The sequence below is a fragment of the Nymphaea colorata genome, chromosome 9 (assembly GCF_008831285.2).
Source record: "Nymphaea colorata isolate Beijing-Zhang1983 chromosome 9, ASM883128v2, whole genome shotgun sequence".
Lineage (NCBI taxonomy): Eukaryota > Viridiplantae > Streptophyta > Magnoliopsida > Nymphaeales > Nymphaeaceae > Nymphaea > Nymphaea colorata.
This window is the reverse complement of record NC_045146.1, coordinates 8,429,031-8,455,785: the sequence shown is the minus strand read 5'-3', so window position 1 is coordinate 8,455,785 and position 26,755 is coordinate 8,429,031. Positions and strand designations below refer to the sequence as shown.

Sequence of the window (26,755 nt, the reverse complement as noted above, 5' to 3'; positions counted from 1 at the left end):
CAGAAAGACATAAAAAAAAGCGTGGAAATGAAACAACCATTATGAGTTTTGGTTGCGTGGCTTCCCTTTAGTCTTTTGTCTGTAGGTGGGCGATGAAACAGAATAATCAACTTGCGAGCATGAAAATTTTTTTGACTTTCAAAGAACCGATATGCCAAATTTTTTTGTGGCACTGAATCAGTTCAATAAAAAAATATACCATATTTTTTGTGCTTATGAATCAGTTCAATCAAAGGGTTGTAGATATCCAGTTACAAGAGAAACGACCCATCGAGGCTGCCGGTAAGCGAATGCTGCAGCTTCTTGTTATACATCATGGAAGCTTCTTTATAAGGCTCTATTGTCCTACCAACATTCTAGAGCAGGCAGTCCTGAGATGGCAATTTTTCTGTTTCATGGATTGTTTTATTCTACTCCTTCAAATATCAGCTAATCGAGGCTGGATAGCAATGGTCAATTAAGTTGAAATAAATCTTAAAACCAATCCTTATAATATCTTCTTTTGCCAATGTTGCGAGTGTTTACACCCTTCAAGTGCCACTGCTGATTTTGCGTCAGATCCCAATACAAATTTTCCCAAGTATGGGCAGAAAAAAAATGTCTTGTAATCATATGCTGATTTTCAGCGCTTTTCATTGCATCGTCTATCAACCTCCCTCAAATTGGGTGGCAGAATTGGATGAAAACATGGAATTTAGAAAAGGTTGGATGGATAAAATCAGAAAAGTTATTGAATTTATTGAACTTGTATCCATTAGACGAAATATGATGTTGTTTAAATTGAAAAAAGTAATGCTATGGCTTTTTCGTTAATATATAATAAAAAACTTAAGTGTATATTTTTTTGACAATATGAAAAACTTAGCTGTGCATTTTTTAATTATTAATCATTTAGCGGTTGTTTAATTATTAGCTCTTGAAGTGTGTAATCGGGAAGGATAATCCTAGATGAAAAGGGGTTTGGTTAAATAACTGGCACTGTCGTAAGTTTAGAAAAAATCAACGTAATATTTAAACTGTAGTCAGTCCAACGCCTTCCGCAGTTTTACACGTTCATCCGTCCTTACGCGAATAAATCAACAAGTTCCTGCTCTTTCCGCGTGTGGAGTGAAAAGGAAAGTGGCAGAAGGGAGAGGGAGAGGGAGTGGGAGCGAGGGTTTTCTTGGCATGAAATGGAAAGTGGGCGAGAAGGAGAAGGAGCGAGGGTTTTCTTGGAATGAAACGGAAAGTGGGCGAGATGGAGAAGGAGCGAGGGTTTTCTTGGAATGAAAGGGAAAGTGGTCGAGAGGGAGAAGGAGCGAGGGTTTACTGCGTGTGTGCCTTAGAAATGAAGCTAAGTTCTCCAGGGATTTTCCTTGGAGGGTAGGAGATCGGGTCATGTCGCTGGATCGGTGGAGATAGGTTTGTGTTTTCCTGGCGAGCTCGTCCGAAAATTGACGCCGTGATTATGCTGGAGTAAGTTTCCAGGGTTGTCGAAAAATGTTTTACACCCGTTCATCTTGGCGAAGAAGGGTCCTCTGAGGACGATCTGGATTGCTGCTCATTAGGAGGGTAAGCTGAGGAAGAATCAGGTCGCGGATACGGACGTCGGCCTCTCTATAGGTTGGTCGCTTTCTTTCCTTCTGTTGGTTCATTTTTTTTTTCCAGAATTAGGTTTCCATTCCTTGCTCCTTTTTTTTCTTTTTGGGTCATCAAAACCATTAGTCACACATTTGACTCTAAAGTGGCGGGTTCCATATTTTGATGTTTCATATTGCTGTGAATTGCTGAGACGTCGATGACACGCCCTTGTCTTATTATGTTATAGATCATGGCCCAAGTCATGCTGCTTTACCGTTGTATATTCTTCCGCTTTCTTGCTGATTTCAATTATCTTGAATATAGTATTTGTAATCTAAGACTGTTTTCTTGGTGCCTTAGAAACATAATAGTTTTGTTGGCCGTGAGATATTAAAGTTACACTGCGTTAATTATTATTTCAGTTTCTTGTCCATCTTGTTCTCAGGGAGTTGAATATGCTAGTCCTGCATATAAGAACAAAGAGGTGGTGTAGTGTATCCGTCACTGTTGCTGTGCAATCTGCACTTTTAAGATTGAAGCTTCTTATCCGTATACCTTAGTTCTAGGAGCACATTCACAGATTCGTGTAATGTTGCATGGCACACACTTCCACGCCCACACTTATTCATATGACGTAGAATTTGGTCGATGTTGTGTAATTATCTTTATCTATTTTTGGTGGTTTGATTGTTTATTTCAAGTTCGTTTGCTTTATTTTGTTTCAAGGGTCAGCATAGTTATTCACGTTCCAATTTCAGCTTCACTCTTTCTTTTCCTACTTATCGTTTTCAAGTTCTTGTTAAGTTAAGAAGTTTGTGCATTCACACAAGCTTTCAGATATGCAGGCATGCCATTATCACCAATGTCGTCATCAACACATCCTTGGAGAAGTTATTATTGGAATTCATTTTCCAGAAATATCTTTTTTTTGGGAGAATCATGTAAAAGATATTGGAAAGTATTAAAAATAACAAGATGGAACTGTTTGAAAAATATGGGATAATACGTCTGTTGGGGCTTTTGCTGCCAAAACCGCAAAAGGATAATTTATGTTTTAACTTGTAAAATGCTATTGTAAAAATAAATTCACATATATATCATGTTTGTATTATAATTCACAACATATAATATCTTTCATGATAATTTTAATCTGGCAAGAGTTTTTTTGTGATTTTTTAGGAAGCCGAAAATTTGAAATATCATCACAATATTTTTCAAAATATCATATCACTGTGATATGCAGAACATGGATGGGGTGTTTCAGAATGCCATATTGATTTTATGGTACATATACGCACAGAAACACATAATGGTGCATATTGCATATATCTTCATGTACTTTACACAGCTGGTGCTAGTCTAGTGATACACCTTTTTTGTTGTTGTTAACTGCTAAATTTTTACCTCCATCCTATATGATGTCATTTTCTTTCCTTTCTTCCTTATGTATTTGAGCACTACACATGCAACCTGCCCAACCCAAGTGATTTCATACAACCATTATTGCAGCAGTTATAGACACCATATCAGAAGTTTCTGAAATTCAGATTGGAATTATGTTCTCTAGATTTGTAGCATGATTGTGATGGCATGTGAATGCCTGCTTGTTTTAAGTTTACTGCTATATGTCACTTGGTTCATTTCTAAAGAGATTGCTGCTTCCTTAGTTGTAAGATACACACACTTACAAGATAATGGCTCGTTCTGTTTGAGATGTATCTTCTTACCAGGATTTTATTCAAATTGACAGTTCAAGCCTCAAGGACCTTGTTGAGATTGACATAGATGCTGCACGTGGACCATCCGACTGTGAAATGGCAGACTACTTTATACTTCTTATGCCTCTGAAATTTAAACATAATATCGACATGACATCCTTTAACAGGTATCTTTTCTTCTTATTTTGTCCCCAAAAATTAATATAAGGATGTCAACATTGACTTTAGAGTGGAATTTATGCTGCCTAGCTTTTTCATGCTTATTTCAAGAGCTAGTTGTATTTGCTGGCACGACACAAATGTTTAATTATAAAATTTGTTATTTCACATAAAAGCTTCTCATGATTAAAAAATTTTACCCATTTTGAAGCCTTTGCTTTAGTTATTCTGAGACTTGAAGCTCCATCAACATATAAGAGTTAGAGATGTATTGTCTGCATAAAGATTTGTTTCATGCAGTGATAATCTTAGATTTTATATATATATATATATATATATATATATATATATATATTTGATTCTCCATGGTACAGCTGTTTTCCTTGTTATTGAAAGTATTTGTTTAATCATGTGTATTTGACGTGTATGTGTAATGTTTAGTTAATTTACTTTTTGTTTTCTTGTTTCAAACTATTGACACAAGCGAAACTTTAGGTATAAATTCTATAGAGAAATAAGTTAAATTTTTATGTATATTTCTATTGAAGGAGAGAAATATACTCCAAGTCACAACATAAAACTTGGTAAATGGTTGCAAGAGGTAAATGCTCGAGACCTATATCGGAACAAATTAGTCCTTTGATCCAAATTTGATATTTTTTGGTTCAACATCCTATTTTAGGTCTGAAGAAACATAAGGTCAACATCTAAACTGGATCAAATTAGTCCTCTGATCTTGACCCTATATCCAAAACCCAAACTCAACACCTTAAGCTGATCAGATTAGACCTCTGATCCAACCATAGTTCTAAAATCCAAATCAAATACCCATGTATACGTGCTTTATATTTGTTACTGCTATTTGTGATTGGTTTACTTAGATTTTGTGATGTAGCTCCATTGACAATAGTAGTCTCATTGTCATTGTCATGCTTCCTTTGTGTCACATTAATCTTTTGACATTTGTGGCTTGTGCAGGTTTATCGAGTTTCATTACTAGGAGGCCAGCAATACATATCAACTCTTGAGAAGCCATTTCCCAATATTCCAATGGTTGCCTCTCAAGGTATCACAAAAGGTCTCTCGAAAGAGCCAAACATGTAATTGTCAAAGCATGTTTGGCATCTAATTCTGTTCTCGTTGCTTGATACCGTTGTCTGTTTTTCATTTGTTCTCATTAATATTTGATCAACGGAATTCTTTGTCAAAATTAGATATCATTTATGGGAGCACGTTTTTGTTCAATGGAAAGCCTTGGTTAGAGTATCAAATGTACTTGGTATCAGATTTAATTTGATAGATTGGTTATCAGATTTTGTTTAGGTTCAGGCATCTCCATTTAAATCACTGTGCGTTTGGATCTGAAAAGTGTATGTTTTTTATTTATCACTCCTTATCTGATCCAGCATGTTACTTGTCACCTTTTGTCACTGCCCGTAAGAGAATTGATGAAATTCATTTTTTTACCTAGTCAACCCATTTGGTTTTGCAAGCACCCTTCTCTTTAGAGAGAGAAGAGCTGAGATATTTCATTTGATGTCAAGATCATTTCTAAAAAAAGAACTTTTCCATCTTGCTTAAAAACATTTTAGAAGCGTTTTTTCACACAATGATATGCCTTCATTTTATTTTTAGTACCTCCTCGAGTACTAGGAAAAAATTTCAAATTTATCAATGGAAGAGGAAAACTCGAAAAATCTTGAGTATGAACAATGAGGAAAAATCCAATGAAGCTGAGAAAGTGAAGAATAGAAGATGCTATTGACTCTTCTAATTAAGCACCTGCAAGGATTTAGCAAGAAAATACTCTAAGAGAAAAGCCACAATGCTCTGTAAAATCTTAACATGTAGCAAAATGAGAGTTGAGAGATGGGCTCGAGGCTTGTGTAGTTGTTCCTCTAGGTCGAGAGTACCGGGTAGGCATATAGGTGATTTATGTCTATGCCGCGAAGATTACGACTTATGAACTTTTGGATCGTTGAAAGCCTGTAAGGTGAAGCGGGTTGGATACATGACAAAACTACATATAACCACCAAAGTGGTGGAGCTTCGTAGTAGCCTTTGGGGTGGTGAGGTATTCCCTCAAAGGTGAAGGTTGGCCTGAAAAATGAAATCAAAAGGCAAAAAGCCAAATGCAAAAGAAGGAACGAAAAAAGAAAAAAAAAGCAAAAAAAAAAAAACAAAAGAAAAAAAAAACAAAAGGTATCTGTCAAGGAATGAAAGGCATGATGGCTGAACTTGCAGAAATTGAATGCGACAGTCTTTTGCAGATGTGTAATTTTGGAGTCAATTCTACTCCTCTTTTTTATTTCCTAAGATGTTGAGGACCATTCCTTTATGTTCATATTTTGGAAATTGAGAGAGATCCCTTCTAGAGATTCAACAACAATTATGTGAAATGGATCTTGATGCTTGTACAGTACTGCGAGTAAATGAAAGGCATATTATTTGCACAACACGAGCACTCAAGCTTATGAGTTGATGGATGATTTATGAACTATTTCAAACTAAAAGCTTGACATCTCTTGTTATATTTCTTGGTTTTCTGAGTATAGGGGAAACTAACCCAATCCCTCTTTGGTCTTGTAATATATTGCCCCTTTCATTACCAAGCTACTAGTACATTGATTGAACACACAAAACCTTTCATATACCCAAGTTGAGTGTCATGCCCCATCATCTCCTCTATCTTAAGAGAGACATGCCTTTCAGGATAGAAGATTAAACCAGAACCATCATTCCATCTTAATTGTCTTAGTTTTCATTTCATTGCCTTCACTTGTGTTGTGGACCAACCATCCCTCAGCACCCAAATAGGCTTGAAAAAGTCAGCCCGTGACAACTTGATTCTTTTGATAAGTATAATCTGATCAAGTTCATGGGTGTGTTGATTGTGTCACATTCTTATATAGTCTTTGAATTACATATCATACGTTGCTTAGGTTTGTAGGTTGCTTGACGGAATATCTATGAGAACCACTTTGCATCTCACATCCAACTTGGCTATGATACAATCATGTGTTTGCTAACATGGGAGCCCACATTTTAATAATATGCCAAGCTATTTTGTTCACATCCAACTCAGTTATGATAGAATCATGTGTTGCTAACATGGAATCCTCCATGCCAAGCTTTGTCTCTAGAGTGCTAGAAAAGTTTTGTTTTCTCAGAATGCAGTTGTTACAGCAGGAGAAGAAACTGAACTGCTGGTTGGTTTGAACAATGGAGGTAATTGTGGTTGTTATTCTGTGCCTATGTTGGAAAGTTCATTAAGCATGTCTTTCGATGTCGAAAAGTGAGAGTAGCTATATACTTTGTTCAAGTTGGAATTTGGACTTTTTTGTTTTTGTAAATATTCTTCAGTCCTATTTTTGTGTTTTGCAGTTCATTAGATGATCTGAAAGTTCGAATGGTGAGTGATCTGTGCCACCATATTCTTGGGGAGTTGGACATGCTGCATTTTTCTTCTGGTCTCAGAGCTCTCACAATTTCTCCTGCAGTTGAACCCTTGGCAGTCCTATTACCTTTGACATTCTTACAGCTTTAAACATCTGGCATGCTAATTATTTTTTGGACACCATTGGGATACATGATGATCTACGGTTGGACCTTTGGCTTAAATTCTTGGCATTAGGATCATATGCGCTGTGCTGGAGATGTTTGCTTCTCTCAAGTTTTTCGTGAGGGCCGAGGTAAGTGTTACTTTTTTCCCCCTCATATTTTTCTCTACACTTCTATCTCAATGAATGATTTAGTGGACCATTTTGCTGCATTCCATGGAATACTGTATAAAGACAAAAAAAAGGCGGCAATGATGGCAGCATTTCTTTTACTATCCGCTTTCCTAGTGAGGTTGCTCGGTCTGCTGTCACTACTTTTCTGGTGCTTTCAATATTAATCCTCTGCCTCTATGTGCTGCTATGTCACCGCTGCAAGTGTGTCATTAGTGTTTAGGGGTGTGTGTCATGAAGAGTGAGATGTAAAATCGATGCAGTGCAAAAAAAAAAAAAATGTTGATATGATCGGAGCGTGAAGGAGGTGCAGTGGAGTAGCTTTCATACAGGTATAGGTGAAAATTGATTGTGGTGGTTTTAGTTCTCATTCAGATTTCTTTGCTGAATTGGATGAAAATAAATCTAGACAGACTGGAGAGGAGCATGACACCACATTCTCATCAACGTCTTTGCAATTTCAATTGCAAAATCAAGCTGGTTTTGTTCAAGGAAGAACACAACAAACTGATGCGATCAGTGGTGGTTTGCGGTCATCTTCATCTTCTGTCTTTGGTAGTTCTTCTATAAAAAAAAAACCCAATAAAAAGGTCGTTGAGAAGGACCCAAATGGTTGTGCTGCAAACTGCGAATCAGAAGCTCATGCTCACAGCACAGAGGGTGCTACATCATACCAGCAGCTTCAATATAGTCCTGAGTATTGGGAAAGCCTGCTGGATGGAGGTATGATCACAATACAGAGGAATGGCACCGGATAGATGGTTAAGTGCTGGATTTGGTGGGAGAATTGTGGTCCTGAAAGTAAATGATCCTTTCGGCAGGAATTCAGCACTTGAGAATCTTATGTTACATATTTCAGTTGTCCTTTTTCTAAGTTGATTCATAAGTTTGCTTGACTTCTTATGTTTAACTGTCGTTTCATGTGAAGGATCCAGTAGGAAGCATGACTTTAGTTCATAACATGATGGAGATTGTGAAAGATAAATTTGGTGATGGAAGCTATAAAAGCAGCGCATGCGATTATTTCCATACTTTATGTTAGCAATCTTTCCTTGGCCCCCTTGTTGGCAGAAATGTTGTACCAAGGATGTTCTTAATTTTTTTCCTGAACGATTATTCTTGGAGAATGTTTGATGTATGTGTCTTAACCTCCATGCGTGCATGCCTTTTTTCATGTTGAGAGCCACCAAGTGGTATATTTTTTGACAATTTTCGTGTATACAAAATGTGTCATGTTCAAGGCAATTATACTCTTCAAATGCAACGATACATGCTTCGTGGACACTTTTTTTTTTTCTTTCTTCTCAATGCTTAATGCTTATACAATGGGGTTGAGTTGATACGTCTCATATCTGCATTAGGAAGGTATTCATGCATCTAGAACATGGCCTCCAACGTTTGCAAGGAGTCTATATTCTACATCAATGCTATTAGGTTGTTTCTTGCCTTATTATGTTCAGTGCATGAAAGTTCAATGACCAATAGCTTGAGCAACTCATATAACAGTGGACAGAGTTGTATAAATTATGCCAAGGTTCTGGGCAATTCTCAGTTTGACTTGCAACCGTTCCAACCATATAAACTTGTGTATGCACACATCTTGGCTCTGGTAGGAAAGGTCCTATAAGATTTAGGTCAGTTGTCTACTTCCACAAGATTCTTCGCCAGTACTACTTCTAGAGCATGTTTTCTGTAAATTTCTCTTCAAGTAAAGAAAAATTTACTCCAAGTCACAACACAAGACTTGGTAAATGCTCACAAGTTTATTGTAAGAATACTTGAAAGTACAAAGAAGATAGTTTTCAGTAGGGGATCAATCTCTGTATAAAAGAGACCTTTAGCACTAGCTGGTGGATAACCTAGTTGACTTTGTTCAAAGCCAGAAAATGAAAGGAATATATGTACAAAAAGTAAAAGAAGATATCTACACTAAGGCCTACTTATTTTAAGTATACTTAGTGTATATACATACACTTTTACTTGCAAATTGCACGCAATATACGCCGACAGCAACTCTGGCCACCAGAGAGTTGAGAGAGCGAGGGGGTGGCCATGGCCCATGGACAGAGATTGAGACAGAGAGAGAAAAGTGGCGACGAGAGAAAGAGACAAAGAGGAACATATCATCCAAAAGAGATTCAAAGAAACTTACAGTTGCAAAGGATTTCTGACGTTGAGCGATGGCTCCAGACTTCCACAGGCCTCAAGGCATTTTTGTTTTAAAATGCCTTGAGTCGGTTTATTTTGTACGCTTCTTACAACATTGGTTTTGAGTAGTATCCCATTTACTATAAGGCAACTGGTGTTATGTCATACTGGAATATACTATTATGATGAGAATAGGTTCATAGCCCTATAACCATGTTATTACTGTTTATGTTTGCCCTTGGTGAAGTATAGTATAATGTATGAGTTACTATTCATATTACTATAAAGAGATGTATACATATAATGGTCATAAGGATCATAATATATATAACAAATAGGATGATAAGCCATGTTATTTGGTCATAACTGTATAGGGGTTATGACCATATATAATATGGTGCGCAGTATAAGTAAATGTATCCTATTTAGTAGATGATTATATAACATGTTTGTTCATATACGATATCTATAACATCATATACCATACAGTATAGTATGTTACCAATAACCCTATCCCATTACCCTATTGGCCCAGTATTACCATATTATATAACTATGTACATGGTTATGTGTTTTTTTTTTCCATTTGTTATGATCTGCAACTTTTTGATATATCAGCCTTTCTTTTGTATTTGTAATCTTATATATTTTGTTTACAGGTACACATGAAATTTCACTGTTGAACACGGAAGGATACCTTGTTGCAGCATGCTTAGAGATAAGGTTTTACATTCGCTATCTTTTATATTTATTAATATTATATATTTTGTGGATTAATGTTAGTCTCATGTACTTATTTGGCACACTTTGTTATAATCTCTTTACAAAAAATAGTCTTTAGTGGTATTTCACTTTCTTCGAATATTCAAATATATTTTGCGTTTTGTTTGTTTTTAATGGTAGGGGAAAGCACAATATCAGATCCAGTTGGTTGTTAATAGCGAAAGGTTGATTGCTTTGTGTGTGTGTGTGTGTTTTGGTTTCCATAATGCCCTTTTTCTGCATAAACACATACGCACACACACACAGATATATATATATATATATATATATATATATATATATATATATATATATATATAGTTTTTTGGATAATCTAATTGACTTTCAAACCCAAAAGTTTGACTCCTGTAGCAACAGTTTGAGTCTAACGGACTCATTTATCTATAATTTTTATATATCTGAACCAAATTTTCTGGATTTACCAAGAATACAGTCTTCTTATTAGCTTTCTCACGAATGCCTACATCATTTGTGCAGGCCTGAGTCTCCACCAACAGCAGCACAAAACAAGATCAAGGGCGTCTTCCCTTCATCTACATACTGAAGATCTAGCATGAAGGAAGAAAAGAGAACTAAAACCACATTCTGATCACATCCACATACAGATTGCATGCAGAAGAAAGTTTATGATCTTATATAGTAAAATATTATTTTCTTTACGAATGTTATCAAATGCCAAAAAGAGAAAACATTTCAGCTCTTTGTGACAATCTACCTTCATGAGACAAAGTGACCTGGGCTCGTGAGAAAAGAAGAATGAAGCACGACTAACCAGGAGAAATTAGATTGCAAGAGAGCGCTATCTGACTGGCTGTATCTTGTTTATCATCAGTAAGCATCCAAAAGTTGATTCTGGCCTCCCGAAGCAGATCGATTGTTTCAGGAACACCTTCCTGCAATGGCATCCAAAAGAAAACGAATGCAATCTACTCAAGTCAAACCAGAAGGAAAGCTCTCGCACGAAACAATACTCCCCAGGAAAAAGAGAATCACCTGCAGATGGTCTTCTATTGCAGCAACTCCAAGAACCTCAAGACTGTGTTCCAAACATTGGCAAACTTCAGCACTTCTCCACTAAAGGGAATGATTTGCATGCATTGACAAACTTTACATCTTCATTATACGACTCAAACATTTCACCAAAGCCAGAGTTCAGTCAGAAAGAATCACTTGAACAGAAACCAGAAAGTAGAGAAAAATCAAGATCTCAAAACTAAACAGCTCACCTCCCTGTCAACTAGAGAAGCATTAGCCTCTTTAAACAACACAGACCATTCTCTATATTCATATTCTGATAATTCTCGCCATGCTAAGCAAAGGGTTCCCAACACCAAAAGCTGACCACCGAATCCAGAAAAACAACAAAACCCTAAATCTTCACCATTCATGTTCAAACACTAACCTTTCGACAGAGGAACAATCGAGAGAGGAAGAGACGAAGAGCTTCTTCTTCAGCAAGGAAGCTCTTCAGCAAGGGCGAGAGAGACGAGGAGGGGAGCAGGAGAGTGAGAGGGCAAGAGAGACGAGGAGGGGAGAAGGAGACTCAGAGGGCGAGAGAGATGACGAGGGGAGAAGGAGACTCAGAGGGCAAGAGAGACGACGAGGGGAGAAGGAGACTTTGAGGGCGAGAAAGACGACGAGCAGCAGGCAGGAGGAGGCGACCAAGGGAGGCAGCTGTGGGCCTGCGGCAGGAGGGAGAGGGAGGCAATGTGTGGGTACCCTAACGGGCAGGAAAAAAAAACCTGGAAATATGTTTCCACCCCTCACGGTGGAAACAAATTTCTAGAAAAATATTTTCGGAAACGTGTTTAACGGTCAAAAATATAATTCCATGTTTGATCGAATGAGAAAAATTTTAAAGTTCAAATTTTATCTCCTCTGCTACAGGATATTTCCAGGCCAGGCCCCTTAGGAAAATTGAAATCCATGTGGGAAAAGGAGATTAATTGAACAACAAAATTTAACTCCAACGATTAGATGTAATGGCAGAAACAACAGATAAAAGACCACTTCACAATTTTTGTCAACTGACAAATAACTTTATATATAAAAAGGCAAACTCTTCATCCACTTGAACATTTTTATGGTACAGTAAGATACAGAGATATTTGCACGTTACTCGTTTGTGATTCTCCTTTTCTTCAAAGAAGTTTTTGCTTAGTAAAAATTAAATATCTACCTAGAATAACCATCGTACATGTACATAGATACGTACATAGATATGTACATAAAAGAGGGGGGGGGGGGAGAGAGAGAGAGAGTTCCAAGTACATTTCTACCTTCCACTAACATTCCCTATGGATTAATTATGCACACGCGAATATTCTGAAATAGCCATAAAATTATAAATGGAGAAGAACCAAAATCATCCAAAAGTGATCACTTCTATGTCATTTGATGTTTACTTCCATTTAAAAGCCTATACCAATTGTGCTAATTTCATCATCATTGGAAACTACAAAAGGTAAGCAACTGAGAACAACACTCATATTTCAAGAGTAAAATGTGAGAGAAGCAGGAAAGAAATAAGACGTACATGTGCTTGCATTTTCTGATCATGGTCCGTTCAGAGTGAGACTAATCCCTCTGTGTTTGTCTCAAACAACCAATCCTTGGAAAAACTTCTATCAAATTGAACAGCAAAACCAAGAATCAACTAAATTGATGTATCAACATATATCCATAACAAAACAGAATAAAAAAGAAAGCTTATTGAGAAAATAAATATACTGGAACACTCCAATGGAGAACCGCCCACATAACCATGTGCATATGCAAGGACTCCTTCAACACCATCTCCTTGCAACTTTTGCATGCTTCAAACACCAGTTCCTGCATGATTTCATTTTCCAGACGTCCATCAAAAACATGAAAGAATTTCCCTCCCTCAAATATCACCCAATATAATGACCTGTTACCTGGGCCATGTCGCGGCTTCATCAAAAAGAGGCAAGAATTTGGCTGGATTCCAGAAGATCAGATACGGCAAGGATGGGCTTGCATCCAGCAGCTCTGCAAATCTACAAGTAGGAAAATGATTGATCACTACAACAAATAAGATTTTTGGCCATGGCCCATCCCATGGAAAGTAACTAAGTGGGCCAAAGTGTCCAATCATTAGCTAATACAATATCAATGTGGTAGCACATTCGAACAGAAGATAATTTGTAATGCCATAATTTTTCAGAAAAATGTAAGCCAAAGGAATTGGCTAAGTAACACGATCCATGTGCACGTAACTCAACCATGTAGCAGCAGATTGCTGCTAGACTCAAGTAGGACCACTATCGTTGGCCCTATTTCTCATTTTTATTGACTTCTTCATTCTTATTTTTGCCATTATGTTTATGATTTTCCACAGTTTCTCAATTTTTTTCATCAGAAGTTAGTCTTATACTTTAAGGTCAAGAATATATGGGATCTTGCAAAAGCAGACATTGAAATATTTAGAGAGAGAGAGAGAGAGAGAGAAAGAAAGAAGAATTACCTCTTCTCAACATGAAAAAAGAAGAAACAAAGAGAATAAGGACTTTGATGAAATCTTCAGGACACTCATCGTCTAAATGCTTGCCAACAATTGATGGAGCATTTGCAAGATTGATCACCTATCAAGAATATATATAGTTAATAAATAATACAACACAACTGGAACTTAAATGCAACAACACATGCCAACTAGAAAGAATGCATGCATAATACTCTAGGGAGACCAAAAGCATGGCCGATAGACAAGACATTGCTAAGTAGCGACATGTTGGTCCATTCATTGGAACATTCAAGCTTGACAACAACCTCATCTATAGAGCTCTAATTTGGCCCCCAGTGCCAACAAAGAGTTGGATGAACTTCACGTACATCCAAAATGGCAATGATTTATGATTAGGTAAAACAAGACATTTGACAATCATAACCTACAATAAAAACTTGATTTTGAAGTACAAGATCAAACTCTCGTGCAACATGAATCGGCTTTTCCAAAACCACCGTACATCCACAAGAACACTGATGAGTTGGGCTTTTTTCCATAGAATATAGTATATGGGCTATACTTAGTTCTTCATATATCGGCTTCTATGAAGTCAAGCCTTCGTATCTTAGTGCATGTATTTGATTTATTCGGAGCTATTAGAGCGGGATCCACTTTTTGGGGAATATGAGTCGAAGCAATAACAAGAATATTTTGAGTGGAACATCTTTCACAATCCCTGGGGAGATGGTTCACTAATAGACTGAGTCCGTATAGCCCTATACCTATATAATATATTATTTGATTGATGTATTGTATGCTTTTGTAGAGTAGAATTTTGTACCCATTTTATCATCTCATTAGCGCGGCCTATGGCCGGTTGGGCCATATAAGGCCATATAATCTAATCAAGTGTTTACTTTTAAATAGTTTATAAATCTTCGATTTAAATCATAAGCAGAAAGTGCTCGTGTTGTGCAAATGATATGCCTTTCATTTACCCTCAATACCGTACATGAATCGGGATTCATTTCACATCAATGTTGTTGAATCTCTAGAAGGGAAGCCTTTTAATTTCAAAAAAAATGAACATAAAGTAATCATCCTCAACGTCTTAGAAAATCAAAAAGAAGAGTAGATATTGACCCAAGGATCGCACATCCATGAAAGATTGTTGCATTTCAATTCCTTCGAGTTCAGCCTTCATGCCATTTATCTCTTGACAGGCACATTTTTTGTTTTTCTTGGTTTTGCTTCTTTTTCTTTCTTTTTTTTTCCGCATTTGGTTTTATGCTTTTTCATTTTTTCATGCTTTTGATTTTCTTTTTCAGGCCGACCTTCACCATTGATGGAATACCTCACCACCCCAAAGGCTACTACGAAGCTCCACCGCTTTGGTGGTCATGTGTAGTATTGTCACATATCAACCCGTTTCACCTTGCGGGTTTTCGACGTGCCAAAAGTTCATAAGTCATTATCTTCGCGGCATAGACATAAATCACCTATATGCCTACCCGGTACTCTTAATTATTAACCTAGAGGAAGAACTACACAAGCCCCGAGCCCATCCCTCGACTCTTATTTTGCTACCTGACAATATTTTATAAGACATTATGGCTTCTCTCTTAGGATATTTTCCTGTTAAACCCTTACAAACACTTGATCACTAGAGTCAATAGCATCTTCTAGTCTTGACTTTCTCAGCTTCATAGGATTTTTCCAGATTTCCTCTTTTAATGATTGACAACAAAAAAAACTTGAAAGTTTCCTTTTGCTTGGGCAGGTAGTAAGAACAAAACGAAGACATATCATTGCATGATAAGACAATTTTAAAATGTTTTTAGGCACAATAAAAAATTTTCTCTTTTAAAAAAGTACTTGACATCAAATGGCATATCACCTAACTCTCTTCTACCAAAATAGGAGTTTTTATGCAACCAGACTGATTTGTTTGGTAGAAGAAGAACTCCATATGCTCTCTTATAGAAGTAGGGAAGATCAAACTATCCAATTCAAAAATCGAACTATCGAATTCAAAAATCAAATACAAATCATCTATTTTACTCTATCCCCACCTATCTAATCACTCCTTTCTTGCACCTTATGCTAAATAAATCGAGAATTCAAGCAAAAAAAATAAAACAGTTTATAAGAACATACACATGTCCTAAAAACGAAGAAGTGAACCTATATTTACTAGGTTGAATCCTTACCAACTATAAGATATAAAATTTCACTAAAAAAAAAAACAACAAAGCAAACCTTTCCACCAATGTCGTGTGAGTTTAATGACTAAAGATCCAAAATTTCTAAAAAAAATGAAGACTACTAAATAATGTTGCAAATCCAACCTAATTGGTCCAACTGAATGGTGGCAATTTTACATATGCCAAAGAAGTTTTAGTTATAAAAAACAAAAAAAATTTGAAGGTCGTTTTTATATTTAAAAACGATTGTTAATTTGGTGAAAATTCTATCAAAAACACAGGACAACAGCCACAATTCCTAGTCTACTTCAAAAACAATCCTACAAGTAAAACTTCAACGTTCTCTAGTAAAACCAAAGGATATTAGCACGTCAAAAAACAGAAATAAACACTGACAATCACACCCAGACTGGGCACTCGTATCCATACCAATGTAACATAAGTATCCATGCAACATGGTACATACTACTCATTCCATTCATACGAATAACCGTACTTCTGATGCAAATAGATGTGCATCTTTTTCAATGCACTCCTCAAAACCTGCAGCAAAAGAAATGCAGAAATAGAACCGATAGCTAATTTTATGAGGCACAATTGGCTGATATGGCCTACATGCAGCTCAACTAAAGTTAAAAAAAAAGTTGCGTGACAAAGTCTGCACCTTAGGCTATGAAGTGTTTATTCGCATTGTAGGCAACACCCTTTCCAAGCTCATTGCAACTTCATCTTTTGTCCTCCCATTCATTAACAGAAGCTGTCCTTTTGGCTCTGCATTATCTAACTGACATAAGTTCTACTACCATTTGAGCTTATGCATGACTAAGTAGTTTGTAATAGAAAGTGCAAGAAATAAGCAGGATCAGGTCCAACAGAAACACAACATCAGCAAATTTATCAAAAGGAACCATACTATTAGATCTGGATGGTAGCAGTCTTCCTATGCCTGAGTCTCCACCAACAGCAGCACAAAACAAGATCAAGGGCGTCTTCCCTTCATCCACATACTAAAGATCTTGCATGAAGGAAGAAAAGAAAACTAAGACCACATTCTGATCACATCCACATACAGATTGCACACAGAAGAAAGTTTATGATCTTATATTGTAAAAGATTATTAATTTTGTTTACGAAAGTTATCAAATGCCAAAAAGAGAAAACATTCCAGCTCTTTGTGACAATCTACCTTCATGAGACAAAGTGACCTGGGCTCGTGAGAAAAGAAGAATGAAGCATGACTAACCAAGAGAAATTAGGTTGCAAGAGAGCGCTATCTGAATGGCTGTATATTGTTTATCACCAGTAAGCATCCAAAAGTTGATTCCAGCTTCCTGAAGCAGATCGATTGTTTCAGGAACACCTTCTTGCAATGGCATCCAAAAGAAAACAAACACAATCTACTTAAGTCAAACCAGAAGGAAAGCTCGCGCACAAAACAATACCCCCCAGAGAAGGAAAAAGAGAATCACCTGCAGACAGTCTTCTATTGCAGCAAATCCAAGAGTGTTCGAAACCTATCAAGAATATATATAGTTAATAAATAATGCAACACAACTGGAACTTAAATGCAACAGCACATGCCAACTAGAAAGAATGCATGCATAATACTCTAGGGAGACCAAAAGCATGGCCTATAGACAAGCCATTGCTAAGGAGCGACATGTTGGTCCATTCATTGGAACATTCAAGCTTGACAACAACCTCATCTATAGTTCTCTAATTTGGCCCCCAGTGCCTACAAAGAGTTGGACGAACTTCACGTACATCCAAAATGCCAATGATTTATGATTAGGTAAAACAAGACATTTGACAATCATAACCTACAATAAAAACTTGATTTTGAAGTACAAGATCAAACTCTTGTGCAACATGAATCGGCTTTTCCAAAACCACGTACATCCACAAGAACACTGATGAGTTGGGCTTTAAACTTCGACATCAGCTGCATGAATTAGAAGACACTGACAATGTAAAAAAAAAAAACTAATGATGAAAAAGTTAAAAGCTAACGACTCTTTCAAACCCTTTCCTAAGCAAACCTTAAAAGAGAAATCAACAAAAAATACAGCCTAGCCTTCACAAGAAAACAAATTGTGATGGGAACATGGAAAGGGGAAGATGGAAAATTCATTACACTCAGCATGAGTGGAATATGTTTGAGGGGTTTCATCTATTCTATGAATGGACTAGCGACTTGGTAATAAAAAGGACAACATTTTTCAAAAACAGAGAGGGGCTGGAAGTTCCTCATATGCCCATGAAGTCAGGAAACTTCACAAGAGATGTCAAGTGTTTACTTTTAAATAGTTTATAAATCCTTGATTTAAATCATAAGCAGAAAGTGCTCGTGTTGTGCAAATGATATGCCTTTCATTTACCCTCAATACTGTACAAGCATCGGGATTCATTTCGCATCAATGTTGTTGAACCTCTAGAAGGGAAGCCTTTCAATTTAAAAAAAAATGAACATAAAGTAATCATCCTCAACGTCTTAAAAAATAAAAAAGAAGAGTAGATATTGACCCAAGGATCGCACATCCATGAAAGATTGTTGCATTTCAATTCCTTCGAGTTCAGCCTTCATGCCATTTATCTCTTGACAGGCACATTTTTTGTTTTTCTTGGTTTTGCTTCTTTTTCTTCCTTTTTTTTTCCGCATTTGGTTTTATGCTTTTTCATTTTTTCATGCTTTTGATTTTCTTTTTCGGGCCGACCTTCACCATTGATGGAATACCTCACCACCCCAAAGGCTACAACCAAGCTCCACCGCTTTGGTGGTCAGGTGTAGTATTGTCACATATCAACCCGTTCCACCTTGCGGGTTTTCAACGTGCCAAAAGTTCATAAGTCATTATCTTCGCGGCATAGACATAAATCACCTATATGCCTACCCGGTATTCTTGATTATTAACCAATAGGAACAACTACACAAGCCCCGAGTCCATCCCTCAACTCTTATTTTGCTACCTGACAATATTTTATAAGGCATTATGGCTTCTCTCTTAGGATATTTTCCTGCTATCACTAGAGTCAATAACATCTCCTAGTCTTGACTTTCTCAGCTTCATAGGATTTTTCTAGATTTCATCTTTTAATGATTGACAACAAAAAAAATTTGAAAGTTTCCTTTTGCTTGGGCAGGTAGTAAGAACAAAACGAAGGCATATCATTGCATGAAAGACGCTTTTAAAATGTTTTTAGGCACAATAAAAAATTTTCTCTTTCAAAAAGTACTTGACATCAAATGGCATATCATCTAACTCTCTTCTACCAAAAGAGGAGTTTTTATGAAACCGGACTGATTTGTTGGGTAGAAGAAGAACTCCATATGCTCTCCTATAGAAGTAGAGAAGATCAAACTATCCAATTCAAAAATCAAACTATCGAATTCAAAAATCAAATACAAATCATCTATTCTACTCTATTCCCACCTATCTAATCACTCCCTCCTTGCACCTTATGCTAAATAAATCAAAAATTCAAGCAAAAAAAATAAAACAGATTATAAGAACATAAACACGTCCTAAAAACGAAGAAGTGAACCTATATTTACTAAGTTGAACCCTTACCAACTATAAGATATAAAATTTCACTCAAAAAAAAAAAAAAACAACAACAAAGCAAACCTTTCCACCAATGTCGTGTGAGTTTAATGACTAAAGATCCAAAATTCTCAAAAAAATGAAGACTACTAAATAATGTTGCAAATCCAACCTAATTGGTCCAACTGAAAACTGGTGGCCATTTTACATATGCCAAAAAAGTTTTAGATACAAAAAACAAAAAATTTTGAAGGTTGTTTTTATATTTAAAAACGATTTTTAATTTGGTAAAAATTCTATCAAAAACACAAGACAACAGCTACAATTCCTAGTCTACTTCAAAAACGATCCTACAAATAAAAGTTCAACATTCTCCAGTAAAAACAAATGATATTAGCACGTCAAAAAACAGAAATAAACACTGACAATCACACCCACACCGGGCACTCGTATCCATACCAATGTAACATAAGTATCCATGCAACATGGTATATACTACTCATTCCATTCATACGAATAACCGTACTTCTGGTGCACATACATGTGCATCTTTTTGAAGGCACTCCTCAAAACCTGCAGCAAAAGAAATGCACACATAAAACCGATAGCTTATTTTATGAGGCACAATTGGCTGATATGGCCTACATGCAGCTCAACTAAAGTTAAAAAAAAAGTTGTGTGACAAAGTTTGCACCTTAGGCTCTGAGGTGCTTATTCGCATTGTAAGCAACACTCTTTCCAAGCTCCTTGCAACTTCATCTTTTGTCCTCCCATTTATTAACAGAAGCTGTCTAACTGACATAAGTTCTACTACCATTTGAGCTTATGCATGACTAAGTAGTTTGTAATAGAAAGTGCAAGAAATAAGCAGGATCAGGTCCAACAGAAACACAACATCAGCAAATTTATCAAAAGGAACCATACTATTAGATCTGGATGGTAGCAGTCTTCCTATTAGCTTTCTCACGTATGCCTACACCATCTGTGCAGGCCTTAGTCTCCACCAACAACAGCACAAAACAAGATCCGTCTTCCCTTCATCCACATACTAAAGATCTTGCATGAAGGAAGAAAAGAGAACTAAGACCACATTCTGATCACATCCACATACAGCATGCACACAGAAGAAAGTTTATGATCTTCGTTCACTTTCTAGTTTGAGAACACCAAAGTACTTCACATGATCGCTTCACCAATTGAACATAAACTTGCTTATTGAGTAGCTTATCCCATCTGATCACTAAAGGATTGACCATACCTCAATGATCATTTTTATTGTGTTTTACTTTCTTTATCATTTTTTTATTTTTCTAAAGTGTAAGCTTTTACATTGTATTTCATTTTATCCTGAATGTTAAAATTTTTCAAATAAAGTACATTTTTTTAGTCAATCAATTCTGGTTTCAATTCAATTTAATGAATCTTGATAACCTTGGTGTATGCAGTTAATCACGCATCTCAGTTTGTACATGAACCAAGGCTAGAAGAATGTTAAGACACTTAAAACGCTGTGGAACACCAAGAAATTTATTATTTATGAGTTGCTTGTGAGAAATTTCATTGAAATATCCATAAAAACAGCATTTTGTCTAACAAGCACAATAAAGAAGTAACAGGATAGTATTCTCACAAGTGGAACCTCTAAATAAATCAACAAATCCAGCAATTTAATGAACACGAGAACAAAACAAGCAAGCTGTGCACTGTACAAACATTTACCTTTCATGTTTATATTCCATGGAAGACATTATAAATTCATCTAGCGATCTGTCATACGACCTTGAAATCAGAATTTCCAAGGACCAACTTGATAAAATGCTTGCAATGTAGAGGCCCAAAACAGCCCAAAATGAAGGATTCTAAAACAAAGAATCAAGGCAAGCTAAACAAGCACCCACTCAAAACATATAAATTGATGATGTTCCCCAAGTATGCTTACAAAAAACATGAAACATATGAGGAATTCATCGCTCAAAACATACAACAAAGCAGCCCTGAACTAGCTGTTGAACTACTTTCAATGTCTCTAAACTCTAAACGGAGCCGTCAGAGCTGGTCAAAGCTCTGGTGAAAATCCAATTTTGACAAAACCAATGGAAGTACAGAAACAAATAATAACAAATTATAAAACATGAAGATACACTGAACAAAACTACATACAGAATACACTTACACACACACACACACATATATGATGCACACACACAATTATACATGAACCAAGAAACACGTGACACTTAGCATGTGTGTGTGTGTGTGTGTAAGCGCATATTTGTTACAGCCATGAACGAGGTTACTAACAAAGCCCCTTGGAGAACTAAAAAAACTAATTGATGCTGTGCACATATTTTTAACACAAATAGCCATAAAGCAGGTTACTAATGAAGCCCTGGAAAACTGAAAAAAGAAAAAAGTGATGATCTGCATACCATAGCTCGAAAAATTGAAAATGAAGGCTAAAGAATGAAGATAATTATGAAAAAGAAGATGCTGCACAGGTATACATATGTATACCTGCGAGTGAAAATTTATCGAGACTAGGAAACCAAAAGTGAGATCCCAAGTTCAGTGTAAGCATTCTTTGTTACTGGAATTGACTTTAGTGACTCAGATATCTCAAAATAAGCAGGCTATAGGTATCATACTGTTTATTCCTTTGTCAGAAATGTTCTTGATTTTTTAACTTCATACAGGAAGAAACCAGAGTTGAGAAAGGTCAGCTTTCTTACTGTTCTCAGGAAGAAAAAAAAAAATGATGGATCCTTTTTGTTGTATCAAACATGAGATGCAAAATAGAAAGCAGCATTTAGATTTTAGAGATAAAAAGTAGACCCCATCAGCATTATTTCTTTTATACAGTTCTTTAATGTCAATCAGAAGTGCCAGTGTTAAGCAGATGCCATTGACTTTGATCTAACTGGATCCAGTCTAAATTCAAAGCCACATGCCATCCAGATCCACACATCCTTATGTACTGCATTTCAACATATTTTCTGTTAGCTGAACATATTTGAATGAGAATTATGGCACGACTTATTTCTGACAGAAGTGACCTTGCAGCATCCCTCTTGTGTTCTCTCTTCTTTTCTTCTCCTCTGTATTGTGAAACTACAGCAATAACAAAATCTTTCATGGTATCAGAGGCAGGTTAACAAGCTGTAGATTTTTGTAAAGGTATGTCCAAGGATATCTGCAACCAAAAATGCAGTCAAGGGTTCCTTCTTTAATCTTCTTCCTTACTCAAAGGTTCTTTTCTCCTTTCAAACATGTTTCCTTCTCTGTTTCCATTCTTCAGAAAATCCGCAGTAGGAATATTGTTGGTCCTCAACCCTAACGTGCCTGATTTTTTTATTTTTCCTTTTCATGAACGTCATGATATTACCCTTTTCCACTGTTTCCCTCTGAAATCTATTTCTGACCCGCAGCTGTCATTGGATCTACAGGTTTTTTGCCTTCATTTCAATTTTACATATTTTATTTCCAGTGTCAGGCATGGAAATATTAAGCCAGATGCCAGATTTAATATTCCTGTATATCTGCAAATGTAAGTCTGTCTACAGATCTGAAATTATTCCTCCATCTAACATCAGATCTAGAGTTTTATTTTTCATGATTCTATGGATCCTTTGTGTCTTCTTTTTCAATGTGTTGCTTGTGATTGTTTTAGGTTATGAAGATGCAGCCTTGAGATTGCCCTGAGATAACCTTAAGGGATGTCATCAGCCCTCATGTTGCCTTAGGGTGTCAGCAGAGAAATTCTTAAGTACTGTCCTCTCATTAAGAAAAGAAGAACATAAAGAAAAAGAAAGGCTCAATCACTCATACAAGACTGCTGCAGCGCTGCATCAAAAGACTGTTATATTTCAAAATCAGGGATCTTCTTATCTCATTCTTCTTCTTGCATCTAAACCCTTTTACTCTTTCATATTCCTATTGAGAAAAGGGGGATTCCTCCTTTCATTTGGTTTTGTCCAATATCATGCAAATTGTACGATACATATCTTAACTTTTTACTTGGACACATTTTGCACCTTAGAAGAGTGTAATGCACCATATCTTACTGTATAGTATGATACAAGGCATGACAATACAGTGTAATACGTCTCACATTCCATGACATGAGAAAGGCATGAAAAGTGGGGGGTCTGACCCCCAGTTTTTGTTTAAACTTTAAAAGCTCCCCCTCAATTTTTCTGTGAGCTGTGAGGGAGATCTCGCTATGTTAAGGAAGAAAACTTCAATTTTAAACTAGATGTACAAGTGAAGTAGCGAACTACGGTTGAAGAAAGACGGGTTTCCCATTTCTACCATGGAAGGCATAAAACCTCATGCTTTTACCATACATTCATATTGTTTTTCTCAAGACATGATTTCAAGTGACCCACACGGCAATGGTCCACATTGGTGAGGGAAATGAAAATTGAAAATCATTTTTATAAGTATTGTAAACAAGACTTATCAGCAAGAATATCTCTGCTAAAACACCATGTAGCTAGGATGCATGAGAATGTGGCTCTGTCCACTAGTAAAGGACCCCAAGCATTTGCCCGAAGACAATGTATGGACATGATTAATGGTCTCAAAGCAAAAAAGTTGGGCTAGAGTGTGACCCCTAGGAAGTGGAGGATGAGGACAATAAAGATGATATCAACCATTTCACAATTAACTCGTACAAAATTCATCATGCAGATCACATTCTTATTTCTATAAAATAATGCTAGAAGTGCCATAAATAAATAGATGATTGTATATATATATATATATATATATATAACTAGGCCTATTTATTCATTTAATTAGCTACAGATGTGCATGTTACACATGAACAAACATATATATATATATATATATATATATATATATATATATATATATATATATATATATATATATATATATATATATATATATATATATATATATATATATATATATATACACACACACACACACATATATATATATACACATATATATATATATCTATATAGGAAAACGAGTAGCTACCAGACCCTTGTATGCCATTCTGGATCGCTTGGGCCATCGATTTTAAGGAAATTGCCTGGAAGAGATTAAATTGAAAAATAAATAAATAAATAAAAAACAACAAGTATTTTAATCAAGATCTCTTGCCTTCTTGTGAGGGGTATTTCCCTCTCTTGAAAGTAAAACTTGGTTTCTAATTATTTCAGCTTAATCTACACCATCCGATCTCCTTAAAATAGACAGCCCATACGATTCTCATCTAGTGTGGATTATAAGGGTCTGGCAGATATATATATATATATATATATATATATATATATATATATATATATATATATATATATATATATATATATATATAAAATCTTTTAAAAATCATAATGACATGTAATGACCAATTTTGCAAAGGAAAAAAATTGTTGAAAGCAAGCAAAAATAAGTTAATGATATTACGACAAGAAATGCCTACAAGTAGGCAGATTCAGCTATAGTTGAGTGTACAGATTCAACCAAATATCAGATTCAGTAGGGAAAAAAATCCATTTCCGGATACAATTTAGTTAAACCCCAGTAAGCCATTGGATTGTGTCTTCCTTTCCGGATGTTCTAAATATAAACATCTTATTTTCAACTTGCAGTTATTAACAATGCACCTTACAAGAATAAGATTTTCTAAGAATACAAAGAATACGATTGGATATTATAGGAGCACAAGGATAAGAAAGCTAGGAAACAAGTAATAAGATATTGCTTCTACCTTCCAACAAAGTAACATCAAGAAGAACAGATAATGCCCTTTCCAAGTATACATCTGCAATTTTGTTATCATCATAACCATCTTGTGTTCCTTCTATTTCTGTAATATTATCATAGGAACTTGTTTGCCCCTCCACTATTTCAGGTAAATCCTCTGAATCACCACTTTGAAGAATTCACACAGCCTCGCACCAAGATAAAATTACAAATTTAGCATAAATAACTGATAAAATTATAGAAAAAAAGGACCACAACTAGAAGAAAATTAAGAGATTCACAAATTTTTTCAGTATAAACCAAAAACTCTGCCCTTCATAAATTACAATCTTCAAACAAATACACTTGGAAGACAGACGTGTAGATATTCTTGGACAGCAGACCACATCTCCATTGCCATTTTTCAATCTCAGTTCTCCATTGAACTTTAAAACTTGAAATAGCTGTATGCAGAAAATTCAACTAAGCCCAAACTAAACATTTTGTGAATAACTATGATATAGAAATAAGAAATATCAAGTCACAAGGAAAACTTTCAGTTAAACAAACAGTCATAAGAAGAAACTTTCAATGAAACAAAGTATACTAAGGCAAAAAAATATATAAAAATGCCTAGAAAAGCTTCAAAAGAAGCATAGAATGACAAGGGCCAAAGAGACCCTTACATAGACATCATTAATGAGCTATTAGGATATCCAACGACTAGAATTATAGGCACTGGAGAGCCAAGCAGCTCTTTCACCAGACCTTTCCGATCTCGTCGCATTTTGTTCTTTCGTTCTTCTTCGATATCAACAAGACCTGACGCAGAACTTCCACCACGAGTGGAGGAAAAGCAGAAACAAGAACGCCAATTTTAGCAATTATGAGATGAAAAAAGATATCAGAGAGCCAGAGAGAGGACACTCACCAATGGCGACGCTGAGAACGGAAAGGTCTGGTGAACTCTGTCGATCTCTTTCTTTTTGTTCCTTCGTTCTTCTCCGATATCAGCAAACCTGATGCAGAACTTCCGAGGCCGAGTGGATGAAAAGTACAAACAAGAACGCCAAATTTTAGCGATTATGAGATGAAAAAAGATAATAGAGAGTCAGAGAGAGGATGCTCACCAATGATGATGCTGAGAAAGAAAAGATCTGGTGCTCCGTCGATCTCTTTCTGATTCGGAACCTTCGATCATCGAGAGAGAGAGAGGGGGGGGGGGATGTTAACGAACTTCCACTTCCCTCCGATACCTCCAATCTTGGTTTCCACTTAAGTCGGTGACGTTCAGTTAACAAAATTTTTTCATTTCCGGACCCACCTTTTCAACATAATCTCAAATGCGACATCGTGACTACAAGCTAAATAAACCAAAAAAAAAATTATGGAGAAAAAGATAAATATATAAAGCTGTAAAACAATGACAAAGAAGAAAATTTTGAAAAAAAAAATATGTTCTCACGCTTAAATGTGCTTTGCATCGAGTTGAGTGGTGCGTTATTGATGCCTCTTCAATCTAATTCATATGGGTAGTGGCATAGATGTTGAAAAGTGTAGCATAAAATCATTCAGATTCCAAAATAACTTTCAACTCAAAAAATGAGATAAGTATATATATATATATATATAAATAAATAAATGAAAGGAATGGCTTATATCCTATCAAGAACGTAAACCATAAATAATTGTTCTTGCAAAATTTGTGCAAATGAAATTGTTT

General features: G+C 36.0%; 2 long non-coding RNA genes across 18 annotated transcripts; one reads left to right on the top strand and one right to left on the bottom strand.

Annotated features, from left to right (window-relative positions):
* Positions 1-1,118: 1,118 nt before the first annotated feature.
* On the top strand, positions 1,119-10,801 carry LOC116260557 (uncharacterized). 5 transcript variants are annotated; one of them, XR_007574229.1, is made up of 7 exons: positions 1,119-1,602; positions 3,311-3,445; positions 4,416-4,503; positions 6,822-7,500; positions 7,582-8,205; positions 9,976-10,039; positions 10,577-10,801. It is a non-coding gene; the product is annotated as an uncharacterized LOC116260557 (long non-coding RNA). The 5 variants fall into 5 exon arrangements; XR_004174148.2 differs by having other exon boundaries at positions 7,578-8,205; XR_007574228.1 differs by having other exon boundaries at positions 6,822-7,891; positions 8,097-8,205.
* Positions 10,802-10,858: 57 nt separating this feature from the next.
* LOC116260556 (uncharacterized) lies at positions 10,859-26,267 on the bottom strand. Of its 13 annotated transcripts, none has more exons than XR_004174141.1 (15): positions 26,163-26,267; positions 25,964-26,062; positions 25,058-25,865; positions 20,009-20,370; positions 19,774-19,887; positions 17,242-17,286; positions 17,016-17,132; positions 16,686-16,787; positions 16,437-16,543; positions 13,587-13,704; positions 13,018-13,119; positions 12,830-12,931; positions 12,636-12,723; positions 11,093-11,173; positions 10,859-10,992 (listed from the first exon to the last, which is right to left on the bottom strand). It is a non-coding gene; the product is annotated as an uncharacterized LOC116260556 (long non-coding RNA). The 13 variants fall into 13 exon arrangements; XR_004174137.1 differs by having other exon boundaries at positions 11,093-11,135; XR_007574237.1 differs by adding an exon at positions 16,202-16,315 and having other exon boundaries at positions 10,956-11,173.
* Positions 26,268-26,755: the final 488 nt, after the last annotated feature.